General features: G+C 39.1%; 1 protein-coding gene across 3 annotated transcripts in view; it reads left to right on the top strand.

Annotated features, from left to right (window-relative positions):
* PRLR (prolactin receptor) overlaps positions 1-19,594 on the top strand; it is a 155,748-nt gene that overhangs the window by 51,007 nt on the left and 85,147 nt on the right. For 2 of the 3 annotated variants that reach the window (XM_058564250.1, XM_058564254.1), the window contains exon 1: positions 16,890-16,999. The exons of the other annotated variant lie outside the window; for it this stretch is intronic. The gene's annotated coding sequence lies outside the window, so the exon portion shown is untranslated. Of the gene's footprint in view, positions 1-16,889; positions 17,000-19,594 lie in introns of those variants that run through there. 3 annotated transcript variants of the gene reach the window in all.

Raw genomic sequence — 19,594 nt, forward strand, 5'->3', positions numbered from 1 at the left:
AAGTCCCATGAAGCAATGGAAAAAATAGAGTCCAGTGGTTTTTGGGTAGTGAAACTCAAAGAGAATGGGAATGGAGCCAAGTCCCAGGGATCTGCACTGTTTCCTGTGGCAGTGTCCTGGCCTCTTGGTTCCCCAGAAGAAATAAAAATCAAAGCTTCATCCAGATTTCTCATCTGCTCCAGTGCTGACAATTCAATAACATCTGGCTAACAACCTAATGATCTCTCTCCTAAATTTTTTTCTTATTATAAAAGCATCTGTATGACCAGAGGAAAAGAGGAGAAAAAGATGCCAAATGGCTTAGTTTTTCATCTTGATAATTGCCTGATAATTTGCACCAAGAGGGCTTGTTGGGAGTCTAGGAGCCATTCCTCCCTCCTTTGGTTCTTAGGCTTTCTCAGGCTCTAATCACTTTTCTAAGTAGGCAGCTAATGAAAGGAAGAAGACAAAGATCCCAAATGTCCCTCTCAGGACATATTATAACAGCTCTTGAGATTCTGCCTGCTCATTTGTCCCAATGAACTAGATTGCTGGAAACGGCAGAGGTCTCCTGCTATTGAGCAAAATGTTTTCCAGTCCTGGGAAGACGCCACTTTGTTTCTGTATGAAATAAGGCAGCTCTGTCTTAACACTAAGTGATCAATTGCATATGACAAGATGAGCTTATTTTTCATGCTCCCAGTAAATACAACAACAAGACTGCAGACAACTCGGGATGGTCTCTTTGGAAACTGGATGATGCCAAGAAACGGCATTTAAATTGGTTTCTTTCTCCTTGGATTGTCTATAAAACCAGCATTATTAAAAAATGTTAAGAACTGTTATGCTTCATTAGTGTGCTCTGGGGCACAATTCAGTGCGTGGCTGATATGCACTAATCATCATATGCCCATCTCCTAGAACTCTTCCAACTGGTATATTCATGCCTATCCCCAAATTTTGAGTGAAGATGAAACATGAGCTAGAACTGAGTGTGAAATGGAAATAGTTTCTCCTGATTGCCTTAGTCTTTGTTCTTTCTCTTTATTTTATTGTTTATGACACTACCAGTAAAATCTATCTGCATGGAAGTCTATCCACTTTATAGAACATTATATAACTTAATTTACAGAGGGAAAAATATTTCTGGCAACATTTAACTCAAAGAGGCACTATTTGGCCAACTAACTATGGGACTTTGACTGAGGCAGAATCAGTGCTTCAGTTTCTTTAGGTCAGTTATGAGGTATTCTTTATTTGACCTAGTATATATACAGATGGTGGTTAAACTCAGCAAAATTTGCTTTACATTTTCGTTTGTCTGGAAGATTCTATATACTGATCTGCAAAGAATGCCCACAAAACCCCTTGGCATGAGATCACGGACCAGCAATTTAGATTCTCCCAGGTGGAAAACATATCACCAAAAAATTTAGTGAGTGATGGTAGAACTTAGGTCAGATATAGTGTGACGTCCTCGAAGTCTGATCTCAACTTCGTGTGATAACTTGTCAACTCTACCCAACAACAACTAAAGACCTTAAAACAGCTATCGGCCTCTGTGGACAATCTCCAGAAAGAAGAACCTGGAGAAACATTAAATGTGTGTGGACAAAGGACGAGAACAACACAGACACATTTACATTCCATTTGCACGCACAGAGCCTGAGTAGTTGCCACGGGTCTCTTTCCCTCCTAAGAGCCTTTCCACTTAAGACGGCTTTAGGATCTGTTCCCTTTAATCATCAAAAAGGAATTTACTGGGTTACGTTATTTTAGCTTCTATTTTATTCCTTACTTCACAAAGAATTACCCTTAATCTGTAAAGGAGTTCTGATGTTATGAGAATTAGATACTGCAAATTGGTATTCTTAGATTTATTAAGAGAAGAAGAAGGACTCTTTTAGAAAAATAACACAGTCTGAGTGGCATCTCTCACTTAATAGGCATCTGCCTATAAATGTATCTGAACTTAATGGGTACATTAAATAATTCAAAATTAATATAAGCACACAGCACCGCTCCGGCACAACCTTACTGAAATTAAGGGTGCCAAATCCTTCTTCTCTCACTGTTACTTCACCAGCTGGAAGTTACGGCTCCCCCTTCTATTAGGCTAACTAATAGCCAGACTCTAATGCCTGACTAAGTGATGTACAACCAGGCCAGGATTATTAGGCCTGACTTTGATAAATTTTAGCCCTTAATGAGATCACCCTTGGTTAAATAAATAGAATGGCCAGTGAAATTCCAATGTAAACATTGTCGGCAGAGGTTAGCTGGTTGTTGGACATTCAACTACGTATCTCAGCAAATATATTAGGACAAATTTTTGTTCCTATGGAACCTCAAGAATTGGACATGTTAGGACTTAACTGAATGTGCTGCTCAGTATTTTTGCCCAAGGACGTACTAACCAATGATATATTTTTAAATATCCATTATATGCCACTGCTCTCAAAAACACTTTCCATTTGAATTGAGGAGGTAGGAGAATATACCTTCATAAAAAACTAAATCACTGTACCAAGCAATATGCAATAAATGTCAAAATGAGGAGCATAGAGGAGTGCTGTATGAAATCACTGTGTGACCTGGGCTAACACAGGCACTCCCTGAGCACCTACAATGATAGCTATTTTTCTGCTCACTTGCTGGTTGCTGTCTCACCACACTGGACTGGAAGCTTCATGAGGGCAGGGCCTATAACTTAGCTACCACCACATCTGTCTTATTCACCTGGCCTATAACTAGCAATCAGTTAAAGATTATAGCAGGGATGAAGCTACACAGAGCAAGTGAATTTAGAAGGATGGGCAAAATCTTAACAGACATGGACATTTAATGGCAGGATGAACAGATGAGCCAAGACAGGAAGCAAGGACGAGCATGGCAAATATATCCTTTCATTCCTCAGCAAATGTTTGCAGATGCCTCACCATGTGCTTGATACTGTGTGGGCACTATGAGTACAAAGATGAAGAAACATTGTTCCTGTGAAGAGGAGAGATTTTGAGACGAGCCTGGATGGTGTGAGGTGGAGGGGAGCTGGCGGGGTTTGAAAATGGTCAGGATTGGTAATCAGTGAGGAATAGAGTTCATTAGGTATGAAGACCCCTAAGACTTTTGTCCTGAAAACAGTGAAAACCAGAGAAAGAATTTAAGTTAGGGAAGGTGAAAGGGTCATTGGAAAGGTCCCAGAAGTTTCTATGATGTCATTGCCAGGAGACGGTTCATTACTGATACAAACTTTAGCCAGGTTGCACACACTTTAAGAACTGCTATCTCAAAACTTATAAAAATGAGATACATATTCACACAGTCAGAAGTTCCAAGACTGGATTATATTTGCACTTTTATTGTTTAATTTTTACTTAATTGGTGTATTAATATTATCAACAGTGCTCTGTAATTTTTTCATGAATATCACTTGTTTCTTTAAATATGATATTTCTAAAAAGCTTTGATGCATTATTAAAATGTGGTTTTAATATTTTCATAGAAAAAATCTTTTCTAGCAGACTACACTTCCATTTCATAATGCAATTCAATGAGATAATGGGACTTAGTCATACTGAATTCATCACAGAGAAAACTTTGCTAGAATTCGTCTGCTCCATTACATTTATGCAAAGTCAGACAGTGTGATAACTAACATCAGTAACTAAACCACCCCTTTTTTATAATGTTTCCTGTGGAACACATAGTGAACATTTTGCATTTTGTACATACAGCCAGATTTTAACAATATGCATTCTGGTTGAAAGAGAGTTCCTTCATAGGCCAAAACTCTCTTCAGGCACCATGAATCATGCAAACTACAGCTAAGGGCACAGATGGTCAATTCTTGATACGAGGTGTTTCTGACACGTAAGAGCCAAACATAGTCAGCTTCTAAAGGCAAGTAGGAAGTTGAAGAAGATTTGAGTGTAGAAATGCTCCTTAATGTCATCTTTCCCAAAGGCTTAGTTTGCAACTGAATGGCAAAAATCTGGTTTCAAAAACATTAAACTTGGAACAGTAAAAAGACAAATAACTCAATTAAAGAATAGGCAAAGATCTGAATAGGAATTTCTCCAAAAAGATATCCAAACGGCCAATAAGCACATGAAAAGACGCTTGACATATTATTCACTAAAGAAATACAAACCAAAATTGCAGTGAGATACCACTTTATACTCATAGGATGGCTATAATTAAAATGACAGGCAATAGCAAGTGTGGGTGAAGATGTGAAGAAATTAGAACACTCATACTCTGCTGATGGACATACAAAATGGTGCAGCCACTTCAGAGAACAGTTTGGCAGCTCCTCAAAAAGTTAAACATAACAATATCATATGACCCAGGATTCCAATACTAAGTATAAATCCTCAAATACTGAAAACACATACTCAAACAAATACTTGTACGTGAATGTTCATGGCAACTCTATTCACAATAGCTGAAAGGAGGAAACAGCCCAAGTGTCCATCGATGGATAAATGATAATGGTTTTTTGAAGCAGATTGGTATGTAGCGAAATTAGTCCTTGATTTCAGGGAACGCCATGAAAAAAACTGTAACTGGGAAAAGATATAAGCAAAGAGATGAATGAGTCAAAGAATACTGGGAGAGAATTAGATGATAAGAGTCAGTACACAGAGTCTGTGTGTGTGCGTGCTTGTAATATATATATGTGTGTGTATATAATATTGTACCTTACATATTATAAGACGTTATCTATCTATAAATGTATATTCACATGGGAAAAATTCTCAAAGACTATATCCCTGAATGTTAATAATGGTTGTCCCTGTTAGTGGGATTTCAAAGTGATTTAAATCCTTTTCTTCCTTTTGCTTCTCAGTAGTCTCTTACTTTGTGTGCAATGATGATATGATAGTTGAATAATAACAAGAAAGTGAGTGTGAAAGGATGTTGCTTGAGAAAATATGCTCTCTGAACAGATGAAGAAATTAGGGGCAGTTTTTGAAATCTTACAAATAGTATCCTACTTGAGGAGACTTGTCTTCGCGTTGGGAGAAAAATCACAAAGAATAAGGTGGGCACCACTTGCAAAAAAGGTTGGCATGGCACAGCCTCTGAAATGCTAGAGATTAGAAGACTTGTTCTTGGAAACTCCGAAGGCAAAGCATACAAAAGGCCTTTTCCTCTTGCTTAATAGATCCTTCCTCAGGTTGAGGCATCCACATGTACACTCTACATAAGTCGCTATGTACTGGACCTATCACAGACTGATCTATATCTATCTATCTATCTATCTATCTATCTATCTACCTACCTACCTACCTACCTACCTATCTATCATCTATCTATTATCCATCTATCTATTTATCATCAATCTAACTATCATCTATCTATTTTTAATCAGGATATGTCTACAGGGAAGTTGACACCTAAAAGTAATGAAAATTCATTTGCTAAATCACAAAATAACTTTAAAGTTATTTGCTAATATTATACTACATGCCAGGCCCTGCATCTGAGCTGAACATCTATCAGTGATTAAGTCAGACCCCTCCTTGTAGACTCTGAGCTTGTGGTCTAGTCAGACAGGAGCCAGGAAGAAGCTAGTCCAGGTAGGGAAAGTCCCACAGGCTGTGGTGCTCAGGGTGGGGCTCTGACCCATAATTTCCAGTCTGCATTGGAGGTCAGGGACATGAGTCCCAACCTGGAGGAGTTCCCAACGGTGAAGTCAAGGTGGCAGGTCCCAAAACAGGTCATGGAAACAAAGGCTTGCTCAGACAATAGGATTTAAGACATGGGGCCCCATCAGAGGGGCTTGGGTGTGGGGTGGAGAATAGGGGCTCGCTGGAAGATAAGGTGGAAGAAAGGGAGTGATGGTGGAGGGGGCAGAATGGCAGCGTCTCTGCCTTTGTGCCTGGCATTGGGCTAGAGAATGTTCACAGCAGCATCATTTGTAAGAGAAAAATGTGGGAAATGCTTAGTTACGCATCAACAGGAATGAACAAGTTAATTATAGGTTTTCAAATAATAAAATTTTCAGCAAAGAAAATTAATAAACCGGAGCAGCATGTGTCAACATAGAAAATAAAGAACAACAAAAGTCTACCCGTAAAAAGAATGCATATTGACAATAATTTCTTTCTTCACATTTCTTTCACGATTTGTTTGCAGAAGCATCAGTTGGAGTGTCTTTCAATTGAATGTGACATGTCTTTTTTGAAGGAGAAAGAGGCAGAAAAGTTTCAGTTGCCAAAAATAAAAGAGAAACTGGGAAGAGTTTAACTTCTGTACTGGAAGGTCCTTCTTGCCAGAGGCCCTTGAGGAGGGCAAGGTTCTGCATTTTCTTTTCCAATTTTTGCCCTTGAATAAAGGGCCACAGACTTCAGGCCAGTCTTGCCACTTGAGCTCCTAAATGATTGTTCCAAATCCTTTAGAATTGAGCTGTGTAGGGTTCAGCTGACCTGCTTTAGCTTCTTCCCCTTCACCAAAATGGCTCTCCCTGGGGCACAAGATCAGGGCTGAGGAAGGGAAAAAGCAGATGATGAATGGATCCTGTGCCCCAGGTAATAACTCTATGTTCTCTGCCTGCCATCCCACCATCCCAGTGAAGCTTTTCTAGATTGTAAGAGGCTCTCATACAAATGGGCCCACCTCTGAAATGTATTGAATCTTAGCAACCAACATCTACATGGACATCCCTGGAGAAGAAGACTTTGATAAATTAAACCACAGATGGTATGGCAGGAGTGGGAGCAAAGGGGTAGGAGGAGGTTAGAGTAAGGCCAAAAGGGGGAAAATTGTGGGGATGAAGGATGGGAGTAAGATATGCTTCACTGACCCGATAAGTTCTTTCAAGGCTCATTTTTCTGGAGACCATCTTAAGAACAATTGCAACAACAAACAAAAACCACAAACCAAAAAAAATTTCAAAAGAAATTCCAAACCCCACAGCATAAGTATCAGAAACTTTCTTCTTATCTGCAAGGTTAAAGCAAAAATGAATTTGTTATATTTTTCACAGATCATTTCTTGAACCAGAACTCATTTCTGCTTAAATAAAAATGTTAACACTTTCCTCAGAACAAATCAAGTCCTATCTATCACCCTAGAAGAGAAAGTACATCTGGCAGTAAAAACAGACAGTAAGTCTCCACTGCTTGTCAGCAGTAGCAGGATCCATCAGGGTAAGGAGAGAGACCTCACGCCCCTGCAGGAGCTGTGAGGAGGATGGAGGGTCCCCACAGTGCAGGGTCCCTCCAGGGAACAGGGCAATTTGAGAAGGGCTTGATAATGAAACTCTTTACAAAGATGTGAGCAGAGTATTCTAATAATTTTATTTATTTATTTATTTTCCCCCAAAGCCCCAGTAGATAGTTGTATGTCATAGTTGCACATCCTTCTAGTTGCTGTATGTGGGATGCGGCCTCAGCATGGCCGGAGAAGCCGTGTGTTGGTGCGCGCCCGGGATCCGAACCCCGGGCCACCAGCAGCGGAGCGCAAGCACTTAACCGCTAAGCCCCGGGGCCGGCCCTGAGCAGAGCATTCTAACCCACAGGAGAACTCAATCTCAGGGCTAGCAACTGCAGGACCACCCTACACTGAAGGGGCGAGGGGTGAGAGCAGTTACCTCAACTCCACAAGGAGAGTTGGGTAGACAAGGCCACTTTCAGGGAAGCAGCAACCTTCAGTCAGTCCAAGGTGACCTCACAGCAAAGCAGCAGGGGGATGAATGCCCCAACCACACTCCTCCCCTCCCTCCCCTGTCAAGGCTCCCATGGGCCAAATTCACCCTGGAGGTCAGAAGGCAAGAGATCCATGGATGCAATCTATATAGTTCAGAGCAGGAAGGGGTGGGGGGTTAGCATTCAGTGGGGAGGGGCAGAGGAAAACATTCCGCACAGCAGGTCTCCAAGTTCGCAGCCATATGACTAATGCTGTTACCTCCTCATCAGTTTAGATATTTTAGGAGCTCGCTCCTCAAAGCCACCTCAGCTCCTCCTTTCCTCGTGTTAACATGATTGTTGTGGTTGGGCAAAAAGAAAATAGTTTGCTTTCAATATTGACATAACTTATTGAGTATGTAAGTCCTCTGCTCCTGACTATCCTCTGCTCCTGACTGTCCACCTGCGTAAGTCTAGGCCTCATGGTGGTCCGCTTCACTCAATGCATTTGGTGAACTTCTAATGATGCTTGAAGCATAGTCTCACCAGCATGATCAGTTATTCTCCTCGGATTCAAATTTTGCAATCAAAATCCACAGCATACACACTGCTGTTTATATTGCAGTACATAGCATCTATCCCATCATTTCAATTTGGGTGATTTCTTAAATGATGCATTATAGGATCACAATTATGTGTTCTCAGTGGAACCTCTTGACTGAGCCAAAATTTGCATTTTTATAAACCTCCGTGAAGCTTCTTTCCTTAGAAGGATTCTGTAATGCCATGCCATGGGAAATTAAGTGGCAGCATCTAAAAGAATACTCTCCCCATCACAGAAACCAAGCCTAGTACCAAAACAGTAAGCAATGCATGGGAAACTCACGCTATAGATAAATTCGGAGCAAGGCCTCAAGTTGCTTCCATTTAAGAATGATAAATGCATACTATGCAAGCAAATGGCCACCTTGAGAGATGGTGGTGTATGGAAGTACAGCACATTCCATACCACCTGGTGTTTTGGTTAGTCAGTGAATATTAAGTGATGTCTAAGAGTTGTGTGATAATTCAGAAAGTCTAGGGTAAGAAACAAGGTGGAAGCTATTTCTAGTGGATGGTGGTAAATCAGTAATTGATTAGAGTTCTTCCACAATATTTCCTCATAAAGATCATTGCTAAAGGTGTTGCAGTGACCACACAGCCCTCCAAGATTGCAGTGGTAAGATAAGACATTCTGTTAATGCCGTGGGGGAATGTGAAACATGGCCCCTTGGTGGTTAAGCTCTTGGTAGCGATCCGTTTCACACTATCATGAATTCATGTCTTCAATATTAACTTACGTCATTAGAACACCCACTGTTCCAAAGGCATTTTCTTGAGATTTCCTGGACCATTCTGAGGAATCAAAAGCTGGCGTGCAGAAATTAATATTTTTATATTGGCCCAACTACCACACCAAGATACTTATAAGCATGAACTATATTTTTGCCTTACTGATAAACTAATAAAGAAGACTTTGAATATCTAATAAAATAAGATCTTTCCACAAGCTACACACACTTAGATTATGGATAGTAGAGCTAAATGGTCAGGTAGAGACTCGAATACACTACTAATCTCCATCTGACAAGCATTCATATCCCGCCTTAGATCATTCAATTCCTTGTTGTTCTTGCTGAAAGAAAAGCCTGTACAAAACTTAGCATTGTTCAAACTAATAGGAAACTGACTAGCTACAATTCTACTGCAGAAAATCAGTCTGATTAGGAGCCTCTAATCAATTATTGATGTACCACCACCCACTAGAATTGGGTTCTTAATCACCATTCAATGAAGGGTTCTCGGTTAAGCACTTTAGAAAAAGAATTTATTCTACCCCTGCCATCATCCAGAGCTTCATGAAGATCCTGCTTTCCAGAATTTGCGGTGTGGGATCCTGCTTCACTGACAGCCTAATCGGGATATGAACAGAGGATGAACTTGTGGGATCATATTAAAGTCCTATATCAATATTATTTATCAAGTGAATAAAGGGAAATGTAAAATTGGAACTTGTAGCTTCATTTTATCAAATCTACAGTATGTGCAATCCGTGATGTAGCCACACCACAAATCAAACAAGATCTTCATACTCCCAGGGCTACTCAATTCTGCCATATTTTTCTTTCACAAAGGACAAATATTGCTTAGTCTTTTCATTGCTTCTCTTGGAATGAAATATTTTCATTATAATTCAGTTCAAATATTTTCTAATTTCCATTGTGATTTCTTTTTTTTTTCAGCTTTTGAATAATTTTTATGATCCAAAAATATCCCTCATGTCACCATATTATAACTTTGGGAAGTCCCACAAAATATCCCTTCAGAATTCTAGGGGAGTTTTGTTCTATTGCTCAGAGAGTCGCTATTTATTCTGAGGGATTTCTGTTCTCTTGTCACATGTACTGCAGCCTATTTGCTCACTGTCACCTACTTTTGGCTCCTGTGTCTGCCATTTTCCCTTTTGGCCCACTTCAGACTCACCATCTCATTTCTTTTTATTAGCTTACAATACAGAACCCCAAGAATTATTGTTCTTATTAGACATTTATTGAAATGGCATTGATAAAACTAATATATTACCAAAAAGGTTACATTTTACTATGATATAAAACTGTAGTCATTGTGCACCATAGGTAATGTTCCCCTGAGTCAGTCCTCCTGTAGAGTTTACCCTCTCCTTCTTCCTCCTTCTCTCTCTCCCTCCACATATATATAAAGTTTTACTCAAATCTTCACTTTCCTTTAGTTTTATGTTGTCTCAGAAACTCAACATCCATTTTATCTATTAAATAAAGAGATTCAGCTCATTCTTTGTTTACATTTTACTTTGAGAAAGGCAATAGCCTACTTCACCTTTTATTACTTAAGATCCATTGTCAACTCTTCATAAATTATCATCTTCACTACTAAGAGTTTGTTAATAAACTACTAAGAGTTTATTGCTCTCTCTTAACATGCAAAAGAGATGGCAGCAAGTTATTCTTTAAATGGCCTTTTTTTTCTTGCCAATATATAACTGTCATAAAGGGATTAAAATATAACTAATAAAAAAACTCTGTAGAAACAACTTTCCTGTTGATAATAACTGTTGTCTGAACTTTGGTTTGTGACTTTTTTTTTTTAACTTTTTGTTTATTGCAGTAACATTGGTTTATAACATTGTATAAATTCCAGGTGTACATCATTATACTTCTATTTCTTCATAGATTACATCATGTTCACCACCAAAATACTAATTACAACCCATCACCACACACATGTGCCGAATTATCCCTTCTGCCCTCCTGCCTCCCCTCTTCCCCTCTGGTAACCACCAATCCAATCTCTGTCTCTATGTGTTTGTTTATTGTTGTTATTACCTACTACTTAATGAAGGAAATCATACGATATTTGACCTTCTCCCTCTGACTTATTTCACTTTGCATAATACCCTCAATGTCCATCCATGTTGTCACAAATGGCTGGATTTCATCGTTTCTTATGGCTGAGTAGTATTCCATTGTGTATATGTACCACATCTTCTTTATCCATTCATCCCTTGATGGGCACTAGGTTGCTTCCAAGTCCTGGCTATTGTGAATAACACTGCAATGAACACAGGGGTGCATGTATCTTTATGCATTGGTGTTTTCAAGTTCTTTGGATAAATACCCAGCAGTGGAAGAGCTGGATAATATGGTAGTTCTATCCTTGATATTTTGAGGAATCTCCATACTGTTTTCCATAGTGGCTGCACCAGTTTGCACTCCCACCAGCAGTGTATGAGAGTTCCCTTCTCTGCACATCCTCTCCAACACATGTTGTTTCCTGTCTTGTTAATTATAGCCATTCTGACGGCCGTGAGGTGATATCTCATTGTAGTTTTGATTTGCATTTCCCTGATAGTTAATGATATTGAACATCTTTTCATGTGTCTGTTGGCCATCTATATATCTTCTTTGGAGAAATGTCTGTTCAGGTCTTTTGCCCATTTTTTGATTGGGTTGGTAGTTTTTTTGTTGTTGAGATGCATGAGTTCTTTATATATTTTGGAGATTAAGCCCTTATCAGATGTATGGTTTGCAAATATCTTCTCCCAATTGTTAGGTTGTCTTTTCGTTTTGTTGATGGTTTTCTTTGCTGTGCAGAAGCTTTTTAGTTTGATGTAGTCCCATTTGTTTATTTTTTCTATTGTTTCTCTTGCCCGGTCAGACATGGTGCTTGAAAATATGTTGCTAAGACCGATGTCGAAGAGTGTACTGCCTATGTTTTCTTCTAGAAGTTTCATAGTTTCAGGTCTTACATTTAAGTCTTTAATCCACTTGGAGTTTACTTTTGTGTATGGTGTAAGGTAAGGGTCTACTTTCATTTTTTTGCATGTGGCTGTCCAGTTTTCCCAACACCATTTGTTGAAGAGACTTTCTTTTCTTCATTGTATGTTCTTGGCTCCTTTGTCAAAGATTAGCTGTCCATAGATGTGTGGGTTTCTTTCTGGGCTTTCGATTCTATTCCATTGATCTGTGTGTCTGTTTTTGTGCCAGTACCATGCTGTTTTGGTTACTATATCTTTGTAATATATTTTGAAATCAGGGAGTGTGATACCTCCAGCTTTGTTCTTTTTTCTCAGGATTCCTTTAGCTATTCGGGGTCTTTTGTTGTTCCAAATAAATTTTAGGATTCTTTGTTCTATTTCTGTGAAAAATGTTGTTGGAACTTTGATAGGGATTGCATTGAATCTATAGATGGCTTTAGGAAGTATGGACATGTTAACTATGTTAATTCTTCCAATCCAGGAGCACAGAATATCTTTCCATTTCTTTGTGTCTTCTTCAATTACTTTCAGCAATGTTTTATAGTTTTCCGTGTATAGCTCTTTCACCTGTTTGGTTAAGTTTATTCCTAGGTATTTTATTCTTTTTGTTGCAATTGTAAATGGGATGGTATTCTTAATTTCTCTTTCTGCTACTTCGTTGTTAATGTATAGAAATGCAACTGATATTTGTATGTTGATTTTGTATCCTGCAACTTTACCATATTCTTTTATTACTTCTAAAAGTTTTCTGATGGATTCTTTAGGGTTTTCTATATATAAAATCATGTCATCTGCAAATAGTGACAGTTTCACTTCTTCCTTTCCAATTTGGATCCCATTTATTTCTTTCTCTTGCCTGATTGCTCTGGCTAGGACTTCCAGTACTATGTTAAATAGGAGTGGTGACAGTGGGCATCTTCTCTGGTTCCTGTTCTTAGAGGGATAGCTTTCAGTTTTTCACCATTGAGGAGGATATTAGCTGTGGGTTTCTCGTATATGGTCTTTATTATGTTGAGGTACTTTCCTTCTATACCCATTTTATTCAGAGTTTTTATCATAAATGGATGCTGTATGTTGTCAAATGCTTTCTCTGCATCTGTTGAGATGATCATGTGATTTTTATTCTTCATTTTATTAATGTGGTGTATCATGTTGATTGATTTGCGAATGTTAAACCATCCCTCCATACCTGGAATAAATCCCACTTGATCATGGTGTATAATCTTTTTAACATATTGTTGTATGCGATTTGCTAGTATTTTGTTGAGGATTTTTGCATCGATGTTCATCAGTGATATTAGCCTGTAGTTTACTTTTTTTGCGCTATCCTTGTCTGGTTTTGGTATCAGGGTAATGTCGGCTTCATAGAATGAGTTAGGGAGCTTCCGCCCCTCCTCAATTTTTTGGAAGAGTTTGAGAAAGATAGGTATTAAGTCTTCTTTGAATGTTTGGTAGAATTCACCAGGGAAGCTGTCTGGTCCTGGACTTTTATTTTTGGGGAGGTTTGTGATTACTGTTTCGATCTTCTTACTGGTGATTGATTGGTCTATTCAAATTCTCTACTTCTTGATCCAGTTTTGGAAGGTTGTATGATTCTAAGAATTTATTCATTTCTTCCAGATTGTCGAATTGTTTGGCATATAGCTTTTCATAGTATTCTCTTATAATCTTTTGTATTTCTGAGGTGTCTGTTGTAATTTCTCCTCTTTCATTTCTGACTTTACGCATTTGTGCCTTCTCTCTTTTTTTTTTGGTAAGTCTAGCTAAAGATTTGTCAATTTTGTTGACCTTTTCAAAGAACCAGCTCTTGGTTTTATTAATTTTTTTCTATTTTTTTTTTTGTTTTTGGTCTCTATTTCATTTATTTCTGCTCTGATTTTTATTATTTCCCTTCTTCTACTGATTTTGGGCTTTGTTTGTTCTTCTTTTTCCAGTTCCTTTAGGTGCATTATTAGATTGTTTATTTGAGATTTTTCTTGTTTGTTGACATAGGCCTGTATTGCTATAAACTTCCCTCTTAGAACCGCTTTTGCTGTATCCCATAAATTCTGGCATGTCGTATTTTCATTTTCATTTGTCTCCAGGTATTTTTTGATTTCATCTTTGATTTCTTTGTGGACCCATTCGTTGTTGAGCAGCATTTTGTTTAATCTCCACGTATTTGTGGCTTTTCTGATTTTCTTCCTGTAGTTGATTTCTAGTTTCATACCGTTGTGGTCAGAAAAGATGCTTGGTATTATTTCAATCTTCTTAAATTTATGGAGACTTGTTTTGTGGCCTAATATGTGATCAGTCCTGGAGAATGTTCCATGTGCATTTGAAAGGAACGTGTATTCTTCGGTTTTTGGATGGAATGCTCTGTATATATCTACTAGGTCCACCTGTTCTAGTGTGTCATTTAAGGCCAATGTTTCCTTATTGATCTTCTGTTTGGATGATCTATCCATTGGTGTAAGTAGAGTGTTAAAGTCCCCTACTATTATTGTGTTACTGTCTATTTCTGTTTTTATGTCTGTTAATAATTGCTTTATATATTTAGGTGCACCTACATTGGGTGTGTAGATATTTACAAGTGTTATATCCTCTTGTTGGATTGTTCCCTTGATCATTATGTAATGTCCTTCTTTGTCTCTTTTTACAGTTTTTCTTTTAAAGTCTATTTTGTCTAATATGAGTACTGCTACCCCAGCTTTCTTTTCATTGCCATTTGCATGGAGTATCTTTTTCCATCTCTTCACTTTCAGTCTGTGAGTGTCTTTAGGTCTGAAGTGTGTCTCTTGTATGCAGCATATATATGGGTCTTGTTTTTTTATCCAATCAGCCACCCTATGCCTTTTAATTGGAGCATTTAGTCCATTGACATTTAAAGTAGCTCTTGATAAGTATGTACTTACTGCCATTTTTTAACTTTTTTGTTCTCAGTGTTTTAGTAGTCTTTCTCCGTTCCTTTCTTGTTCTATACAGAATTGATGGTCTCTTTAGTTTAACCTCTGTCTGAAAGCTCTACTCTTTAACTCCCATCCCCCCTCATTTTATGTTTTTGATATCATATCTAACCTCTTTTTGTGCATTTGTATCCATTACTCTCTTATCATGGAAATAGATAATTTTTCCTATTTTTGGTCTTCTCTTTTCCCCTTAAATCAGTCCCTTTAACATTTCTTGTAGCACTGGTTTCTTGGTGACAAACTCCTTTAATTTTTGCTTGTCTGGGAAATTTTTGATCTCTCCTTTCATTTTGAATGATAACCTTGCTGGGTAGAGTATTCTTGGCCGTAAGTTTTTTCCTTTTAGCACTTTAAATATATCATGCCATTCTCTTCTAGCCTGTAAGGTTTCTGCTGAGAAGTCACCTGATAGCCTTATGGGGTTTCCTTTGTATGTAACTTGACTTTCTCTTGTGGCTTTTAGGATTCTCTCTTTATCTTTAATTCTGGACATTTTGATTATGATGTGTCTTGGTGTGGCCCTCTTTGGGTTTATTTTGTTTGGGGCTCTCTGTGCTTCCTGTACCTGGATGTCTGTTTCCTTCCTTAGGTTAGGGAAGTTTTCATCTATTATTTCTTGAAATAGATTCTCTGCCCCTTTGTCTCGCTCTTCTCCTTCTGGGACACCTATAACATGGATGTTAGTGTGCTTGATGTTGTCCCAGAGGTCCCTTAGACTGTCCTCACTCTTTTTAATTCTTTTCTCTTTTACCTGTTCTCCTTGGGTAATTTCTTCTAGTCTTTCGTCCAGCTGACAGATCCATTCTTCTGTATCCTCTACTCTGCTTTGGAGTCCCTCTGGTGAATTTTTCATTTCCAGTATTGTATTCTTCATTTCTGATTGGTTCTTTTTTATATCTTCCATTTCTTTGTTGACATTCTCACTGAGTTCATCTATTCTTCTCCCCACATCAGTGAGCATCCTTAACACTCTTAGTTTGAACACTCTGTCAGGCAGGTTGCTCATTTCTGTTTCACTTAGTTCCTTTTCTGGGGTTTTGTCCTGTTCCTTTACTTGAAACGTATTCCTTTGCCTCCTCATTTTGCCTTTTTCCCTGTGCTTGTGACTACGTATTAGGTAGGTCAGCTACGTCTCCTGCTCTTGGATAGGTGACCTTATGTAAGTGATGGCTTAGGAGGCCTGCCATGTGCTTCCCTCAGTTCTCAATGTTCCAGGGGTGAGCCCTATGTGGGCTACATGTGTCCTTCTGTTGTGGCCTGTTTGCTCTCCCTGTAGGTGCCCAGGTTGGCCGAGTTATGCTCCTGGCCAGCTGTTGTAATGCTCAGCTGCTTGTAGTTGTTGTGGGCCCTTCAGTCTCTTTATCAGGTTTGGGGAGCCCCAGCACAGTTGGCTGCGAGTTCTAATACCACATTTGTGTGGCAGTATTTCTTTTAAGTGAGTAGGCCCCCAGCTTGGCAGGTTGTTAGGCTCAGGGCCTTACAATTGCTATAAGCTTCCAGCTTTAGGTCTCTTGTCAGCTCTCTGAGGATTGCAGCTGGATGGGGCTGGCCTCAGGCGTGGGAGCACCCAATTGTTTCAGGCTTTGGAAGGTGGGGCAAACCCCCTATGTGGGTCTTTGAGAAGCACAAGTCTTCTGCAGCTGACAAGCCCTGCCACCCACAGGTCCACACACACAGTCAACACAGTCCTGCCCTGTGTCTGCTCCCCGACCTCTCGAAGTGGACCCAGTCTCTCCATGGCGGGAGCCCCACACACTCCACCACCGCCCCACACTCTCCACCCACTCCAGTGTACACCCTGCCCCATTGAAGTGGGCTCAGTCACCAGGCTGCAGAGAATCCAGTCACCAATCTATGCAGGCTCACAAGTTGCCTGAGGGCTTGTTGTTGGGTGGGGCCAGTCTCTAGGGTGGGCTGCCTGCCCTGGCTGAGCTGGATTAAATTGGTGCTCTAGTGGGTGGTGCAGACCTGGGCTAGCAGGCCCCAGGGAGAACTCCAATGGTGTCTGTGTCAACACACCCACACCAGGCCACAACAATGGCTGCCGCCAATGTCCCAGTCCCTGGAGAGGTCTCACCTCTCACCGAGATGCACACAGGGCCTATCAGGTGAGTCTCTTTTCACCAAAGCACTGTGCACCTTTCTTTCTGGTGATTTTAGGTTGCTTTCTGAAACGGGTGAGTTTGCGCGTGGGCCCTTTAAGAACTGGTTTTAATTTCTTTGTGAACTGGGTTTTCTGGGGGTACTCCCCAATGTTTTAGTAGCAGGCAAAGTCAGATATTCTGCCACTCATCTCGATTGTACTGGGTCCACAAAATACCCCCAGCGGGGGCACTCCCTGGCTCAGAGGCCCGCTCCTTCAGGGAGGCTGTGTACCTGTGAGCTGCTCCCGGGTGGCTGTGAGGCGCTGCGGCTTGTGAAGGCGGCGTTTTTCCTCTCCAGAAGGGAGTTTCTGCCTCTTCTACCTCAGTTAGGATTGTCCGTTGTTGCAGGAGTTCCTCTTATCCAGTTTTCAGTTCTGTCTCAGGGGTAATTTTTCCATGAGTAGTTGTAAATTGGCTGTGTGCTCCGGAGGAGGTGAGTTCAGAGTCTCACCTGGCGGCCTATGCCGCCATCTTGACTTCTTCTTCCTCCACTGTGATTTCTTCTTAGACCTATGGGTTTATTAAAAGTACATATATTGCTTAATTTACAAACATTTGGGGATTTTCTAGTTACCTCTCTGATATTGATTCCTAATTTAATTCTACTGTGGTCAGAAAGCATACTCTGTATGATTTCAACCCTTTGAAGTTTGCAAAATTTTTTTATGGCCTAGTATATGGTCTGTTTACTGAATATTCCATGTGCACCTGAAAAGAACATGCATTCTACATTGTTGGCTATAGTGTTCTATAAATGTCAATTCAGTCAAGTTTTTTAATCATGTTGTACAAACCACCTATATCTTTACTAATTTTTATTTGCATGTTTAATCTGAAATGAGAATGATATGTTAATATCTCCTATGATTATGTATTTGTCCATTTCTTCTTTTAGTTCTGGAAGTTTTTGCCTTAAATATTTTGGGGCTATGTGTAGATTTTTATTTTGCTGCTGGATGGACCATTTTATCTTTATGAAATGTCACTTGCTATACCTAATATTTCTTGCATTAAATTCTACTTTATCTGATATTAGGTATAGCTATACCAACTTTCTTTTGACTAGGGTTTTGATGGTGTATTTTTTTCCATCCTTTTATTGTCATCTTTTCTGTGTCTTTATTTTTTTTTGTAGTTGAAGTATTTAGTTCATTTACATTTAATGTTATTACTGAGCTATTTGAATTTGAATCTACTATCTTAATATTTGTTTTCTTTTGTCCCATCTATTCTTTGTTCCTTTTTAAATCCCTTCTTGCCTTTTTTGAAATTTTGATCAACAACAATTTTTTATCATTATTCCATTTATTCTCTTTATTACCTTCTTAATTAGGTCTGTTATAATTCTTTTAGTGGCTACCCAAGGATTATAGCATGCTTTCACCTATTACAGTCTAGTTTAGGTTGGTACTTTTATCCCTTCCTAGATAATGCAAGTAGCTTGCAACAATTTAATGTCATTTACAACTCCTCCAGCCTTTTGTATTATCGGTATAGATTTTGATTCTACATATATTGTTAAAATCATTGTTGTTGTTATTGTTTTAAATAGTCAATATTTATTTAGATTTACCCAATGTTTGCCCTTTCTGGTGATCTTTACTTCTTCCTACATTACATGCTTCCATCTGTGATCATGTTCTTTCTGCCTGTGGAACTCCTATTAGTAATTCTTTTAGTTCAGAGATGCTGGCTATGCATTTTCTCGGTTTTAGTTCAGGTGGTTCCCTTATTCCTAGGTTATTGCCTTTCAAGACTCAGTCACCTTGGCAGCCCGTAGCCTAGTGAGACTGCCTCAAGTCTCAGTACATTATATTTTATTCCACATCTATTCTCTGCTCCAAAAATTGCCAAATGCCTCAAGTGGAAAAGAGCAGAGGCCAGTGTGAGAATCACCTTAATGTACTTCCCTTTTCTCTGGGGTCTTGGATCCCTCTGTCTGACTGCAATGCCTTTAAAGAGTTGGTGATTAGATATAGATATATAGATATAGACTATCACAAATAGTATATATACATACACAAATATATATATATATTTGTAGTTGTTCTCAGCAGCATGTTAGTGTGAATGGCATGAAACAGGCTACTCTATCTTGGCAAGAGTTAAGGTGGGAAAAGGATTTTATAACATTGAATTTTCCACCACAAAGACATTCGTTAATGTAGGCTATATGGATTCCCAAGACTCTCTAGCATACACAAAAGACAGAAACCACTATTTCTTATCATATATTTAATGGTGTGAGATGGGAGCCAAGCTTAGCCACAAACTGCCAGATGATACTGAGATACCAAAGATTACTCAAAAACAATATAATCCACAAGGGAAAACAAACACAGTCAATTGATAGAGAGGTTATCTTTATCTTATTGCAGGGACTGTAAGAGTTCTACAAAATAGCCATTATATTTGTGCTTCACAACTTGTATTCCTTGAAGGCCTGTTTTGAGAATCTTTATCTAAGAATAAGTTTAACCCCATTTCTTATGCCTGTATACACAAAGTTTCAGAGCTTTGTCTCATACTTCTCTTCAAGATTGAAGGGAGATCATTTTA

This window comes from Diceros bicornis, chromosome 20 (assembly GCF_020826845.1).
Source record: "Diceros bicornis minor isolate mBicDic1 chromosome 20, mDicBic1.mat.cur, whole genome shotgun sequence".
Classification (NCBI taxonomy): Eukaryota; Metazoa; Chordata; class Mammalia; order Perissodactyla; family Rhinocerotidae; genus Diceros; species Diceros bicornis.